Source organism: Anomalospiza imberbis, chromosome 16 (genome assembly GCF_031753505.1).
Source record: "Anomalospiza imberbis isolate Cuckoo-Finch-1a 21T00152 chromosome 16, ASM3175350v1, whole genome shotgun sequence".
Lineage (NCBI taxonomy): Eukaryota > Metazoa > Chordata > Aves > Passeriformes > Viduidae > Anomalospiza > Anomalospiza imberbis.
In genome coordinates this window covers 4,970,264-4,986,365 of record NC_089696.1, presented here as the reverse complement: position 1 = coordinate 4,986,365, position 16,102 = coordinate 4,970,264, and the positions used below count along the sequence as shown (strand labels likewise).

The 16,102-nt window shown below is 40.3% G+C and overlaps 1 long non-coding RNA gene across 2 annotated transcripts in view; it reads right to left on the bottom strand.

Moving 5' to 3' along the window:
• Positions 1-1,055: 1,055 nt before the first annotated feature.
• The window catches only part of LOC137483531 (uncharacterized), a 70,468-nt gene continuing 55,421 nt past the window's right edge, over positions 1,056-16,102 (bottom strand). The window contains exons 2-3 of one of the 2 annotated variants that reach the window (XR_011004501.1): positions 13,678-13,799; positions 1,056-1,933 (exon numbers count right to left, since the gene is read on the bottom strand). This is a non-coding gene — a long non-coding RNA (uncharacterized lncRNA). Of the gene's footprint in view, positions 1,934-13,225; positions 13,359-13,677; positions 13,800-16,102 lie in introns of those variants that run through there. The other variant, XR_011004502.1, reaches the window with a different exon arrangement.

Here is a 16,102-nt window from a genome sequence, read left to right as displayed (position 1 = left end):
CATAGATTGAGGGATCTATTTGCCATCAGCGACATTCTATTGCCTTTGCAAGGAGCTGCTGTGACTGTTATGCAGGACACTGCAGCCTCTCTGGGTTTTCTTACCAATAATCTTCTCCTGATGGAGATTGTCCACCCCCCAAATTCTATCAGAAACTGCTTTAAATATCTGAGCCTGATCTGTGCTGCATATCATCAGTTCAACTGCTTTTAGGTGGTGCACAAAAAAAGATGTCATTAATTAATACCAGAGTGACCTAAAGAAAATATATTTGTTCACTCATTAGCAAAAAGAATTGGAAAAGAAATTAAAGGCAATGTATGGTTTATTGGACAAATTAAAAGGAGTGATGTGTTATAGCACCAGGAGCAGTAATTATCAATTCTGTCTGAAAAGGGAATAAACAGTCCTGCAGGGCACTTTGCAGCATCATTTTGCCTCTGTATTCCAGCCAGGCATCAGTCTCCATGGAATCCAAGCACTTATCCAAGCAAATCATTCCTGCTAGAGCAGGACTTCTCCTAGCAGCACCAAAGATCTGGGTGCTGTGGGCCTATCAGGGAGGAATGTTGGGCTGAACTGCTAATTTCAGAAGCTGAGGAAGGCACATCTGTGGTAAATATGAAGAAGGGAAACACAGTGGCATGTACACTTAAGAGCCCTTACTCCTACCCTGCAGCTCCCTCAGTTCTTTATTCACATGACAGCATGAAAAGCAAAGGCAATTTTAGGTCTCTTCAGAGCTTTAAAAAATGAAGATGCAGAGCAAAGAGGACAGGAAAACTCCAGCACAATCTCAAAATGAAACCACTCAGCTTCAAAGATTGAGAAGTCTTCTCAGTAGGGATTAACATTTTCAATTAATAACTTTTATGATAAATTGTTTTGATAATTAAATGAGAATAGAGACTGGGTGTATAGCAAATGTTCTGGACAGTCAGTGACTGCAAATTTCTCCTTTCCCCATCAGCATTCACCACTCCTCCCAGACATTAAAATGAACAGTTAAACATAATCCAGTACAAAACAGCACCATGGTCATAAAAAAAGGGAGGAGTAAAAAGAAAAACCTAAAAAGCAGTCCTGCAATTTCTGTTGAAGTAGACTGGGATGTTCATTCAAAACTGGCATCTTCTAGTGGGACATACCAAGATAAAGATAACCATCAAGAATATCTTTGTTGGATTAATTCCATAGGTGGGGTCACACTGACACTTTTTTGTAGTAAACTCTAAGATTAATAAAAGTGCTTGGAAAGTGGTTCTTTTAATGACAGACAGATATATATTGTATGACCCAAGTTCTTCCTAAATGCCATCTTATTGTCAAAATGCTGAAAGATAAATTTGATATGATTAATGTCTTCCCTCTCTCCCTCTCCCCCACACTGATCAAACACAAGAAGGCTAATCCAGTTGCCTACACAGAAGCAATAAATGGGTGGTTTCTGCAAAATTCAGTCCTCTTAAGAGAAACCTTTAATTTTACTCATTTCACATTACAAATAATTAAGGGATATGAGTCAGAGGGCTGGCAGTGATCCTCCCCAGAGATCAGTTAAATCCGTTTCCCTGCTTGCAGGCAGAAAAATCCTTTGTGGTGTTTCCCAACACAAGTTTGTCTATCTGAGCCTTTTAAAGACCCACACTCAGGATCTCTTGCAGCATCCCCAGCCACCCTGTTCCAACATTCCATGGCCAAGGAAGAACTTTCCCTAACAGCTGAGCTAAGTTTTCACTTCCATTGTTAGAATTTCTTATCCCATCTGCCACCAGCATGGAAAACCTGCAGCTTCACCATTATTTTAAACTTACCCGGGGTAGGTGACATTTTTGTCAAAAGTTGTGGTCCCAGTGACTGGCTGCATATCCCTTCTGTGGCCCTGCTGGTGGCTCCAGCAACTCAACATCTGTCAGCTGAGCTGCTGATCCCGCTGAAAATGAATGGAGAAAAGCAACAGGGTAGTTTTGAAGCAGATCATGGCTGTGAGTTAGCAGGAGATCAGCTTGAAGGTTGAAGCTCCTGATACTGTTGCCACCAAGAAAAACCTCTCTGGAGCACCAGCACAAGATCCATTCCCACTGAATTTAAACATTCCCAGCTGTTTTACATCCCAGGTTTAGGCACATGATGATTACTGTGTAAGCCCAGTACTTTTCTCTTGTCCCTGTTTATTAGAGCCATGTATCTGGAATAGTGCTGCATATCTAAAAGAAAACCATATATCCAATCATCCTCAATCTCCTGCCATCCAGCATTCAGGTTCCTCTGAGCTGACATCTGCAAGTTTATTAAACCTCCCCCCTAGCACATCCTCCTGATCACAATTTAAAAAAATTAAATAGCATCAGTATTACAGCCAGATAAAACGGTGGGTTAGTTAATGCCTCTGTAATTGAGGACACCTGATAAACATTTTAATAAAAAAAAAAAAAAAAAAGTAAGAGAGAGCTATTGTTGAAATTTCTAATTTCTCATTTAGAAATTAGGCCTCACTCCTAACTCATCAGCTGAAATACCAGAACAACTGGAAAGCAAGCATGGCAAACACAGCAGTCGTGTGATAATGAGCCCAGGTTCTCAAGAGAGTTGGTTTTATTTGTTCCTTTCTCAGACTGGCCATCATAGATCTTCAGAGAGATGCAAAAAGTACAGTGTTTACTCTTATTACTGTAATGCAGCTACAACACTTACAAGACACAACTTGCAAAGCAAAAAGAAGGATCACCTTTCAGGATGGGCAAAACCAACAAATACATGATAGGAAGGTCCTGCAGTTATCTACGGACTAAAGAAAATCAGCTTTCAGCCACTTCATGAGTATCACTGCATTCAGTGGTGATCTCTAAGCTGTTACAACCTCTGTGATTCTTTGACACAATATGTTATTAAGGCCAAAAGCTACAGAAAACCTAAGAAAATTTTCTTCATGCTAACACCAGCAAGGCCCTCTGTGGTTTCCATGGGGAAAATGGAAACACCAGAGAAAACTTTGAAATACACCACACAAATTCATTTCTAACAAAAAAACCCCCAACTATTAGAAGTGTTAATTGTGGCTACCAGAAGTTGGCTTGTGAAGAAGAAATACGTTAAAAATTCAAAAGTATTTAAATAAGGTTTTTCTTCATGAAAAGCTTCCTGATGTGGAATAAGGGAGGTAAAAGAGGAGAGGTGAGGGAGACCCTATCCAAACCAACTATTATTATCCATACAGCAATGTTAGGAATGCAGGTTTGCTCCTTTCCATCCAAATAACCCAACCACTGGGATTAGCAGTCCCAGTGTTCCTCCCTTCCCCCACAACCAATATCCATCCTTTCTTCACTTGCTTCATAAACCAGAATTATTTTTTCTTCCCTAAGCCCTGAGAAATGGGACACCAAATTAGATAGACTACTGGCTAATCTGTTAAGGTGTTTCTTGTATTCCTCATGGAGACCAGTTCTTGGAGAGTTGAACTCATGAAGTTAAAATTCATTCCCTGTGGAGACAACCAATATGAGGCTTCTGTGGCATTTCTCAGCCCTACAGCTGTTGTGCTGCACAGATATATCTTTAACCCATTCATGTTAGTGAGCATCAGCTTCAGAATTTTGTTCAGCCATTAAATAGACTCTAGAGCGGGTTACAAGAAGAAAGAAAAAAAATAGCACTTGTTTCACAGGTTAAAATCCTACAGGATGTTTTCTACTAAAAGGGATTTTAAAACTAAGTTCAGGTATGTAATTTGCTGTTCACGGGGTACAGTGCTACCTCTATCCACTTCTTCATGTCCCCTTCCTCTACCTCAGAGACTGCAAATCAAACACTTCTTGAATATAACAAAATTGTTAAAGTACAGCAGTTTCATTTTAACACCGGAAAAAAAATATTTATGATTAGAGCATTATGTACTAATACAACATTCAACAATTAAAATTACTTGCATCCAAATTTTATTGCCAGTTAATGGCATCTAAAATAATATTGATAACAAATGACGCAGAATATCTTCCCAGAAGTCTAATTCTGATTCATAAAATTGTTTCCTGTACTGGCTTGAGTAATGATACAATATATAATGGGAATAATACATCCCAGTTGTTGACAATTTTCTGCAAGTTCTACATTAGAGTTTTCCATAAACTTACGCAGAAAGCTCAGGAAAGTAAACTCCATATGAAATCGATAAGTAAGTCTAAAAGGGTGTCTGAAACCAGCTGGTTCTCCCTGTAACCCTAACAGTATGACAGGGAACACACCAAAACAGACCCCAAACTCGACAAGATTTTCACATTTGCAAGGGTTTTCAATAGACTCCGGTCCAAGCACACCCAAAGATGCCCCATTCCAGCACTCACAGGGCTGCAAGGAGCGCTTCCAGCCCTGACGGGCAAAGTGAGAAGCAATCAAAAGAAACTCTGGCACTCATAAAGAAAGGAAGAAATCAACAAGAACCCAGGTCATTGTTTATTAGCCAGGTTAGCCAGGTTTTCCCCTAGCTCTGAGAGCTTTCAGAAGTGAGGATTCAGCTCATTTACATGTGCTAGAAGGTGAGCATTCACTGATGACTCCTGAAAGCAGCAAGTGTTGGTGAAACCCGAGCACCAAACTGGCTCTTTTTGTTGCTCACCAACCTTTGCAATTGCAGGAAGAATATGAAGTACAGCACACACTCTCCTCCAGTGGGGGATTTTATTTTTTAGCTGCTCTTTATTTTCTCCTCCCAGAACTCTTTAGAAGGAGTACAGGAGAGGCTGTAACTCCTTTTCAGAGCCAAGTCATTGTGAGCCTGCTGTGCATAGCAAATGCTCTGTGGTTGCCCTCTCCTGCTGCACCAATTCTCCCCGGATGCTACAGGCAGGGCTCTGTGCAGTCTCTTTGGCTACATTTGGCAGAAATTAGGGTCATCAATAAAACAAGTCATAGCCACAGTGCAGACTCCCTTGATTCACAGCAGGAGGGAATGCTACATCTTAAAGCAAGTGCTGTCATTTCAAATGTCACCCAGTATGTCACCAAATGTCACCTTCCTGGATTTTTTTCTGTAATGACAGTTTAAAGCTATATGTGATGTTTGCTGAACTCCCTGGTAGATCATCTATTATGTTCCACTTCAAAATCAGATGTTGGACCTCCCTGACATCTGGCAAGCAATTGCCCTGTAGTTACAGCAGTGCAAAATGAAAAGAAACCCCAAACACCTCCTCACACACACACACACATGCATGCACACACACCTGCTCACCAAGCCTTTACCTTTCAAAAACATCTTATAAATTTCTTCTAATCCACACATGCACTTAAATATCACAGCAGCACCTTCACCTTTCACTGCACATCTTATATTGATTTGTCTATTTGTGGTTTTGAGGGATCACTTCTCTGGGAAGGTGAGCATTTCCCCAAAACCAGAGTATACAAACTACCTTTTTTTTAATGAAAATTCCAAGTAGACCTACTAAATACCCAGGGACAGATGGACATCCAAATTCTCTCTTTTTGGACTGTACAGATGTTTGTAAACAGACACACATGGAAATGACTCTTAAGTGCAAATATTTAGTAGAATTAATACAGGAAACTTTGGCCCACTTGGCCACTATTTTTCATCAATTTGCCATCATGCTAAGTTCTATTACATGTTTTTGAAGTGTTAGTGTTCTTTCTAGCTTACACTGGAACATTTTGAACATCAGTCCCAAAGCATCAGGAACACCTGGATTATGAGGAAGGAAAAAATAAGAGTGGTTCATGCACATTTTCACAGGAATTCCAGCAGAATTAAAGGCTAGATAAAACTCTCAGATCCATCAAGTGTCACACCCCAATACCTTCCAACTTTTCTGCAGTTTTTTAGATTAACACCTGTGCACTGATAATCCTTATTTTTAGCAATCTGTGTTTCTAAAAGTGATCTAATCTCTCACCCACCTAAGCAAATCTTAAACTGATGCAGGGACCTCTTCCATTGCCTCTTAAATTAGTTATTTTTAGGATAGTTTATAAAATACCTGCAGAAGAAATGGGCCATTTTATTCATGACACTTTCTGGCTTTATTTCCCAATTAGCTCACTGTCTATTAATGCTTGCTTCTTTATTTCCCTTCAACTTCCCTTCTTCTCTTTACTCTTAAAATTCTTAACACTTGGTGCTTCTCCAAAGCTGCCTGTGCTGGGTTTGTGGCCCTGGCCAGTGTAGGGCTCCTGCCTCAATGATCAGTGGATCAGTGTAGCCCATCTGTCTGGCTGCTGACATTGAGCCCCTTGGAGCCTCTGTTTTCCTGTTCTATTTTTGTATCATTCAGCAACATGCGTTTTCCTCTGAGGTCACCCTTAAAGGTCCATGTGTCATGTTTTTCATTTCTGCCTTGTCAGGAAAATCTTGCCACTGCATCTATCAAAGTAATCATCAGGCCTTGATGTAAGAGTGTGGTTCCCCGCACATTTTTCATTACCAGATAATTTATTAATATCCTCCTGAGCAAGACTAGATTCAGCTTGATAAAACCACTATCAGCGGTGACACAGTAACACAGCTCTGAGTGTTCAGCTTGGCAAATGCTGAGAGAAGAGGTGTCCTTCAACCTCTCCCACCCCTTAATTTCTCAGCAAGCTAAAAGATTTTGGATCCTGTGGCTCTGGAGGCTTTTGGCTTTGTACCACTTCAGCAAGGATGACCTGGGTCAGCCTCCTGCAACCAGCCCTTGCAGCACATCTGGCTCTCCCTCCCTGGTGCTCTCACTGATGTGGAATACACACCCGCTAAATGAAATAAAAGCAACCTAAGGATAAACACAGAAGCAAAAAGCTTTAGAGCTGGGAGTATTGTTAGGTATCAAAAAACTGCAGGCAGTCATTTTACATCTTAGGCTGAGCCACTGACACTGCTCTGGATATTTGCTATCCTGGCTCTGCTGTGTTCCAGCCTCTGCACCCTGCCCACGCTCCCTCCCTGCTCCAGCACTGCTCCTGTACCAGCCATTCCTCCTGTACATTCTATCTGCTGGGAAAAGCCTCCTCTCCTGCACCAGCCATTCCTCCTGTACATTACAATTGCTGGCAAAAGCCTCCTCTCCTGCACCAGCCATTCCTCCTGTACATTCTATCTGCTGGGAAAAGCCTCCTCTCCTGCACCAGCCATTCCTCCTGTACATTACAATTGCTGGCAAAAGCCTCCTCTCCTTTACCAGCCATTCCTCCTGTACGTTACATTTGCTGGGAAAAGCCTCCTCTCCTGTACCAACCTTTCCTCCTGTACATTCTATCTGCTGGGAAAAGCCTCCTCTCCTGTACCAACCTTTCCTCCTGTATGTTACATTTGCTGGGAAAAGCCTCCTCTCCTGTACCAACCAACCTTTCCTCCTGTATGTTACATTTGCTGGGAAAAGCCTCCTCTCCTGTACCAACCATTCCTCCTGTATGTTACATTTGCTGGGAAAAGCATCTTAAGGCCTCTCAGGCAGCTCCCTGCTCCATTACAGCCCGAAATGGGAGCACAGGAGGCCCTCCACAGAAGCGGCTGGCTAATGGCTCTCCGGGTGGACATTTGGGGAGAGATGCATTTGTGACATGAGTGGCAGCTGTGCAGACACCAGTTTATGTGATTCAGCACAGCTATTTCATTAATTGTGTTCCACGGTTCATTTCCTCAGATTACACTCTAAATAAATAAATAAATAAATAAGAGTACAAAGCTGCTGTGTTCTCTGAACCGTCTACCCAACAAAAAGAAAGGGAAAAAGGGGTATTTTAATTGGCTTCCTACATATTTTTCTGTCTTAGGTGCTTTTTAAACTGTAAAGCAAAATATAAAGTAGATTGCAGTTATATTCTGCTGTCTAATTACCTCTTCAGATTTCCACAGAGACTTGGTAACTTAGAGAGAGCCCTGCTATGAGGAAGCATGCTCCAACAAAAGTGAAAATGTAGAGAATTACCTACAAACGTGATGTATCTCTATCTGCTGCTTTATGTTTCTATTTCGTGACTTAAATTTAAAACAGAAAAACTGTGCATGAAATCTTTGGAAATCAACAGCTTTGCTTAAAAACGGATCCTTTATGTATCTTCATAACTATATTCATAATGAAAAAGTAATTACAAGAAACAATGAAAAATGCAATTGCAGAAATGGAGAAAAATTGCTTTGATTCAAATCAGAAATGTGAGGGCTCTAAAAAAGGCAGCTCATGTTTGAGCAGGGTCTGACAGGTGACTTCTCAGCACCACAGAAACCAATCAGAGCAGCCAACATGGTCATGAATATATAAGATTAAATGTCATGGGAGACTGTCCTAAAAAGATACTCTTTCATAAACTAGCAGCTTTAACATCAGTTATTTACAAAAATATCATCAGTAAGGAGCTTTTGATTGAAACACTGAAACTAGTGTGGAACCCTGACCTAACTCCTGTGGTTGTTGCCAGAACCTGTGTCACTCATGGTCAAAAACTGAGCTGAATCAGATACAGCAACCTCCTAAAGATCAAAATTTCTGTAGATTCTTTTTTTCCAAAAACCTTTTCTTAGGAAGTTTTTCAGGTTTCCAGTGAAAAGCTGCACCCAGGAACAGCCTTCAACATTGCTGTAGAGCAATCATGTGGGACTGTAGGTTGAAATCTTCATTCAAATGCAATCAGAGCACATTCTAGCTAAAAGCCTTGTAAAGAGAACAACTCTTCATGAGAAAATGCACATCCTCTCAGAAAACAGCTACTTTTGACAGGGGAAAATACCCAGTGCTTCTCTTTGCTTGCTTGTAAAAAATATGCAAATACAGAAAGCTCGATGTTTGCAAAAAAAAAAAAAAAAAAAAAAATTGAGAGTGAACATATTTAGAAAAATATGGGCCAGGGAGTCCAGGCAAATGCTGAGTTATAATCACCAGCCTACTATAAACACCCTCAGTGTGAGAAAGGCTCTCTCCCCCTCTGTGTTTTAGTGCTGCTGCTAAGCACGAAGCTTTTTTGTGATTTCATTTTAGTAATCAGGATCTCTCGTACTTCCCGGACAGATGGCCATTCACACTTCAGTGCTCACTTAAACACATACGTCAATGATAACAGAACATTTCAGCTCAGAACAGGCCAATGCAATCTTCCAAATTCAAGGCTATCTGTCATTTTTGTTAGTTACATAAAACCAGAGTCAAAAGAAAGTAGGACTGCTCCTATTTGGAAGGATAGAAAGAAAATGGAAAATTCCACCTGGCTTGCTGTCAACATGAAACTCCAGCAAGGCTATTTAAAATGATTTGAGAAGGTTTGAATGTGTAGCCTCTGCCGATGCATTGGCACCTGCTCGTGGGGCCTGCTAAGAAATGGGAGCAGCAAATATGAGATTAGAGAATGAATGTTGGGCCTGGCAGGCTGCTCAGAGCCCCCACCAGCACATTGATTCTGGATTATCATGTAATTCTCTTTATCATGTAATGGTCCTGGGTTTGTCTCTTGAGGTACCAGATGAGCACCAGCACCTTGCAGCTGCACTCCCCAGCACAAGGGAGGCAAACTGGGATGGAGGGGAGGGATCTCCCCAGTTTGGATGCTGATCCCCGTGCCTGCTCAGAGTGGACACAGTACTTACAGGGATGAAGAGACATAATCATTTTCTGCTGCTGCCAAGGAAGCATCTTAGACAAGAAGGAAAGAATTTAAATTTAATAACATTCTCTTTAGCTTCAGGGTGATCTCTGTGTGAGAAATGGAAATCTGAAACAGGGAGGGGAAAATCTATTTGTGACATTTCTGGGTCCTGCCAGTCACAGGAAGATCCTGTGTTCTGCTGAGAACCTCTCCTTAACTGAGCTTGTCAGCAACTGATCTAATTTTTTTTTTAAGTTAAAAATTATTTTATAGGCAATCTTTTGGGAACTTTGCCAAACCTAAACCAACCTATGAGCCACTTAAAGTTCAATTAATTAGTAATTAGGAGGACAGCATTAACACGGGGGAGCATTCAGGAGAGTGTATATGTAATCAGCCAATAATTACCAACACAGAAACAGACCTGCTGCACGGTATGAGTTTCCAGCACATCCACCTAAGTGTTTAAAGATAATCACATAGCAATGGTTAAATATTTTAGGTTGCCATCCAGGGGAATGTTTGGTAAGTCTACTTTTGGTGTTTGCACCTAAGCTACTCACCATAAAGCTAAAGAGGCTCAACTGGCACTAGAAACTACCATAAATTTACAATGCTGTTTATTAGCTGGGTCTAAAATCTCTCTTTTTCAGAGAATTGCCAATAATGGAGACATTTATTATTCCACACTTTTGTTACGTGTGTTTCCAAAAGGAGATTTCTCATCAATAACCAAAGCACAGCAGTGAATCAACACTCGAGCCAGAGCCACCAAAAAATGAGTCTTAGAGGTGAAAAACAAAAGTCATGAAAATCAGCTTGACCCTAAATGGTTCTATCATTCTGAAAGTAAAAACTGTGCAAACTGCAGAATGTAGGGAACATTTTACAGGGGAGTTAACTGAATTTATGCTGCAGTAGTTTACATGGTCAGGAAAAGCACTGCCATACCTCTGTGATACCGTAACACTACAGGTACTGGAAGCTGCCAGTGCACTGCAAGAATACAGTCAAAATCCTTACATATGGATCATAAAAGATCAAAGAGTTATCAAAAGCCTTCAGTATTTTCTGCCATTCCCAGTACAAAAGATAAAAAATCTTTGAGATAACACAAGCACAACTCCATCCCAAGGCATAAAACACAGCCCTGAGTAGCTGGATTTAACCTTAGCCGTGTGGTTAGCACTGGAAAAGTCCCCTTAAACAAACTTGTCTTGTCAAACACATTGTGAAATAAAAGAAGGTGACCCAGAAGATCCTTCAAGGCACAACAGAGGAGTGACTTTACAGATCAGCAGCTTTGACAAAGTAGAGGAGCTGACCCAGGATAGGATTAGCTGGGGAGGCAAGCGGTGTCTTGTGAGCGCCTGATTGAGCTGGAACAAGACAGAAGATGAGAATAAAACACTCTTAAGCTCTTCACACAAACCACTGCTAAACTTTGAGGGGGACAAGATAAATATGAAGGAAGATAATAATTAGCTGTTCTCTGGGAGTGTAATTTGTAATTCATTCTGACTGAAGAAAAAGGAGTGTTTTCTTGTGGAGGAGGCTGAAGGTATCTGAAAATCTCTGTGCCTCACCTTTCTGCTTTTTCTGATTTAAGCTTTCTTTTGTAGCTGGTGGAAGACTTTAAAGTTGACTGAATGCAGATAAGAGGGCAGGATGGTCAAGATGTATGTTCTTTTTACAAATTCTCTGTGTTTTATAATCCTCTGTGGTTGAGACATATGATGAGATCTGCCACAGCTGGTTGACAGTCCTCCACGGGAGTGCCAGCAAAGCAGAAATTGCTTCTGGGTGAACAATATTAATTTAAAATACCATTTATTTATAGAAAACATTAATCTAAAATTAATTTTGTCATAACTATGTGGAAATAACATCATTCTTCCTGAAATAACCGATGAATCACTGTGCCTCCTACTGTAAGTTTTATGTATTTTTTTTCTTATGCAATCTCTGGCAAAAATTGGTTAATAGTCACTATAGGCTTGGGTACAAGGGACTCCAAGTACTACAGCTCTCCTTTGAATAGATCAAATTGATTACCCACTCTAGAACAGATATTATTTACATAAAGATTTATGGAACGCTTAATCTGAATTTCTGAGTTTGGGGTCTGTTTGCCTATTTTTCACTTACATGTGATTTGGCACTCCCATGTGTTTTAAGATGGTTTATGAAAGCTTTGCATTTCCTTTCTGAAAACTGCTGTTACCTGTAAACAGCAGTTGTTTGTATTGTGACATCCAGATGAACAAAATCAGATTAAAAAAAAGCATTATTACAGCACTTAAAAATGCTGTGTTTCAATATTCCTCCTATAAGCAGATCATTAAATTAGTAAGCACAGTCCAAAGCCTGTTGGCCTCATCTGAATTTTTCAAAAAGTACATTTTCAGCCAAAGAGAAAGCTCTAACTGCTTGGTAACATAAACCTAAAGATGAATATTCACCATGTTGCTCTCCATACAATTACTCAGTTCACTACATGGCACCCTCCATCAGCTGCAGGAACTTTTTTTAGTCTCAGTTTTTTCATATACTACTTGATTACATAATTGCTACTAATGCCTCCTAATTGGGTGCACATTCAGGTGTCTGTCAGTAACACAGGATCAGGAGGACACATGGCTTTAGCTGGGGCTGCTTTTGCTGGAGTCCCTGAGCTCATGGGGAAGGGACAGCCAGGAACAGGAACAGGAACAGGAACAGGAACAGGAACAGGAACAGGAACAGGAACCTGCCTGCTCCAGCCCCTGCATCCCCACACTCACACAGCCTGCGGTGTTCTCAAGCCATCCCATGGGCTGCTTCAAGCCTTCACTTCAGCAGCGCTGCTTTGCCTAAAGCATTCAGTAGCAACAGGAAGAATTTGCTTGGGCTATCAAATTATTCTTTGTGGAGCAGCTCTGTTCAGTAATATTAATGACTGTATAAATAACAAAATAACTTCTTATGGTTCTGCAAGATGTAATTCTCTTTTAATACCTGACCTTCTTATGTTTTAATAAACTTATTGAAATTCCTTTTTTAATAATTAAACATTGTAACTATAAAAAGGGAGGAAGTGCTTTGGATATTGCCTGGGGTTTAAATATCATAAACAAGATTTTTTTTTCTTTCAAATGTCAGTTGTCAAATATTTTGCTGAACATATGCCTCTCATTTAAAGATGAGGGTACCTGCCTGAGCTGCTTTAAAAATATCAAGCTTTAGATATCACCAGTACAGCCCATATTTTCACCTTTACTTATTTTGATAATAGGATGTGGAAGACATCCAGCTGAAATCTAACTCTGCATAGGAAAGAAAGGACAGTCCCTTTGGAACTGGACATATTCTGTATTGATTATGGATTTTTTATTTGTATTGTGTTAGTGTCCAAGAGATTTACCCCTTAAAAACAACACTAGCACCCAGAATTGCCCCAAAGTCCTACCACCAAAACAGTTACAATCTAAAATCTTCACCCTTCATGCTCCTCAAATATTTCCCATGGCTAAATATAGAAACTGCCTGTTTCTAAGAATATTTCTGAGCAAATGGATTGTTCCCCGTTTTCTCCAAGCACACATGACACCCCAGAAACCTGAATGGCAGCCTGGTGCCAGGACTGTGAAGTTAACAGATGAACACAGTGAGAGCAGCAGAGGTGGAAGCACTGCCCGTGACTCTCTGGGGACAGACAGACCCATTTCTCTCTGGAGAAAGGCGTTTGCCTGACATACCCACAGGAGCTCTGGAGCCACAAGGAAGAAAGACTCCAAGGGCTAATGAATCTCTTTGGGGAAAATAAATTAAACAATAAGGTTGTCCACGCACAAGCTAAATTAGCTTTGAAAAATCTGTAAGCTCTATTTCTTCAGGTAAATCAGAACTCCCAAGTAAACTAATAACAAATGCCAGTATAACACTTTCACATAATAATGTTCATTGTAAATGGAGCAGGAAAATAGGACTGGTTTTAATAATATAGAGACTGGTTAGAAAAAAGAATTACCTCACATTTCCAGACCACTTGTCTAAATTTTATGCAAATAGCTGTAGAAACTCCAAGTTTTTTCTTGTTTATGTTTTCTGAAATTATGTTATGCTTACCTTTATTAGAGTGCTTGAATAACATTTTTTGCTACCACAAACCCTAAGACAACAGTCTGGAAAACTGTGAAATGCTATTTCAGATGGAGGAGTCTCCAAAATCCAATCTACATCCATCTTAGCTCCTAAAACAGATCATTATTTGATTATCAGACACACATGCCAAGTCATAAATTAATATTAAAGTCAGTGATGGGACCTGAACCTTGATCTGTTGGCTTCCCAGGTGAGTGCTCTGCACTTGTGGTAATAGAGTAATTAGACAGCTTTTCCTCTGAAGGATAATTGCTAATACATGTTAGCTGTTGGAGAGAAGCCCTCCTGAGGAGCAGATATGGGTTTCCTTTTTCATTAAAAAAGAAACTTCACTTTTTCAGTGTTTAACCTTCAGCATATTAAAATGTTTAGTGCCTAAGTTAGATAGAAGTGTTCCTCTGAGTAACAAACAATTAAACATAGCGGAGAAGGGGGAAAGTAGGACTATGTTTCTGAGACAAACCCACAGTGACAATTAACTCAAAGCTGCCCTGCCAGCCATTCTTTAACCCACAGGACTGCAAACCAGCACACAACCTGTGTGGGGGGTGATAAAGGCAATAAATCCTGTGATGCACAAGGAGCTCTAGCAGCCTCACCCACAAGTGAAGTTTTTCAGAGATGACCTCTGACGTGTGCCACACCCCGTGTGTAGAAACCTCCCTGCTCACAAAGTGCAAGATCTCAGTTTCCTCATTTTCTTGAACTCTGCCCTTGGCTTTGGAGAGTCGTAAACCTGCTTAAATAAATGCATATTGAATAGATCAGATTCACACATGCCATTTGAGCTAAACCTGTACTCATCTTAATGAATTAAGATTACATTGACCCATATGAAGACTGAAATATCACATATGCTGAGTCTTTGACTAGATACAATTTCTGACAGATGAAAGAGAACTGTACATCTTGTGAATACAAACCTAAGCTCAGTGAGAGCTTAGTGAGAAGCTCAGTTTGGTTGAATGTGCATTGAAGTGTGCATAAGTTTTCCTATTGACATGAATTAAACCAGGTTTGGATTCTAAATCATTTGGGCCTGATCTTGTCTTCCCTTATATCTCCTGTGATCATTAGCATTTTAAAGACTCAATGTCCAGTGGGTATGAAATGCTCCTAGTCTAGTGAGTCTCAGAATAAAAATAGCAAGATTTCAATTTATTTTTAGGTATTTTTATTTTCAGAAAACATTTTTACTTTGAGAAGCACAATGTAAGATATATCTCAATATATTACAGGTGAGTGCCTCATATTGCTTGACAAATTCCATGGGTTTCATCTATCTGGTAAGTCTGAATGAGGGTTACAAACATCCCTGCCCCTGAATTTCAGTTCTAATGTCAGATTTGAGCAGCAGAGCATCCTTTCCCTAATTTCAGTTTTGGTTTTGTTTGGGTTGTTTTGTTTATTTTGTTTTACCTTCTCTCAGAAGTTTTCTATAGCTTCTCATTCTTTCCTTCGAAATCTTTCCAGGCTGAACTGGCATTCCTGGAACTCAGCAATTCCTGTCAATCACTAAGAGTTAAGGCCACTTCCAGAAAATTTGAACTATCAGCATGGCAGCATTAGTGCTGCAGGGACAATTGACATGTCAGCAGTAGTGGATGGAGCCATTTACAAATTGCATTAAAACAAAAAAAAACAAAAAAAAAAAAAAAAAAAGAGAGGGTAGGATTACTGACCCCTGGAAACAGAGTGAAAACCCATTATAGCATTTTTGGTTATCATCCCAGACTGCACAGTAATTTTTGACACTCTACAATAATAAAGCAGCTCTTTGCAGGCTCCACTTGCCCAGGGCACTGCTTCGCAGTCAGCACCAGCAGTGTGCTCCTCACTGTCTTCTGCAGGGGATGGGAAGTCAAGGTCCTGTCCACAAAGGCTCATTGAGGGCTGCTCTGGGCTTTTTGCACGTTTGGAAATGTTCAGAAATATCTGCTTGTGTGTTCTATTTAAGCTTCTGTTGGAATGACCAGAGGTGCCTGACACTCAGCTTAGACTCTCAAAACAGACCGGAGGTTTCCTTGAACTTCTTTGCATAAATAAATACCGAAATGCCACATACAGAAACATGATGTGGCATTCTGACAACAAGGCATGATTCACTTTTTCTATTTATGAGCTTCTTCCAAGGATCTCATCCCCACAGATAACCCCTGGATATCCATGTACCCCCTTGGAGAGCAGCACAAGTGTGAGGTAAGGCCATGCCATTGCACTCCTGCAGTTGGGAATCAGAGAGACAAAAACACTAAAGCCCACATCTCCAAAATTATTTATACACCCGTCTTCTCAGATCTTAAATACATGAATGGATTTCAAAACAATACATTCATAACAAAGCAGAACATGGAACCAAACTTTCCAGAAGCCTGTCGTGTTCTCAGAT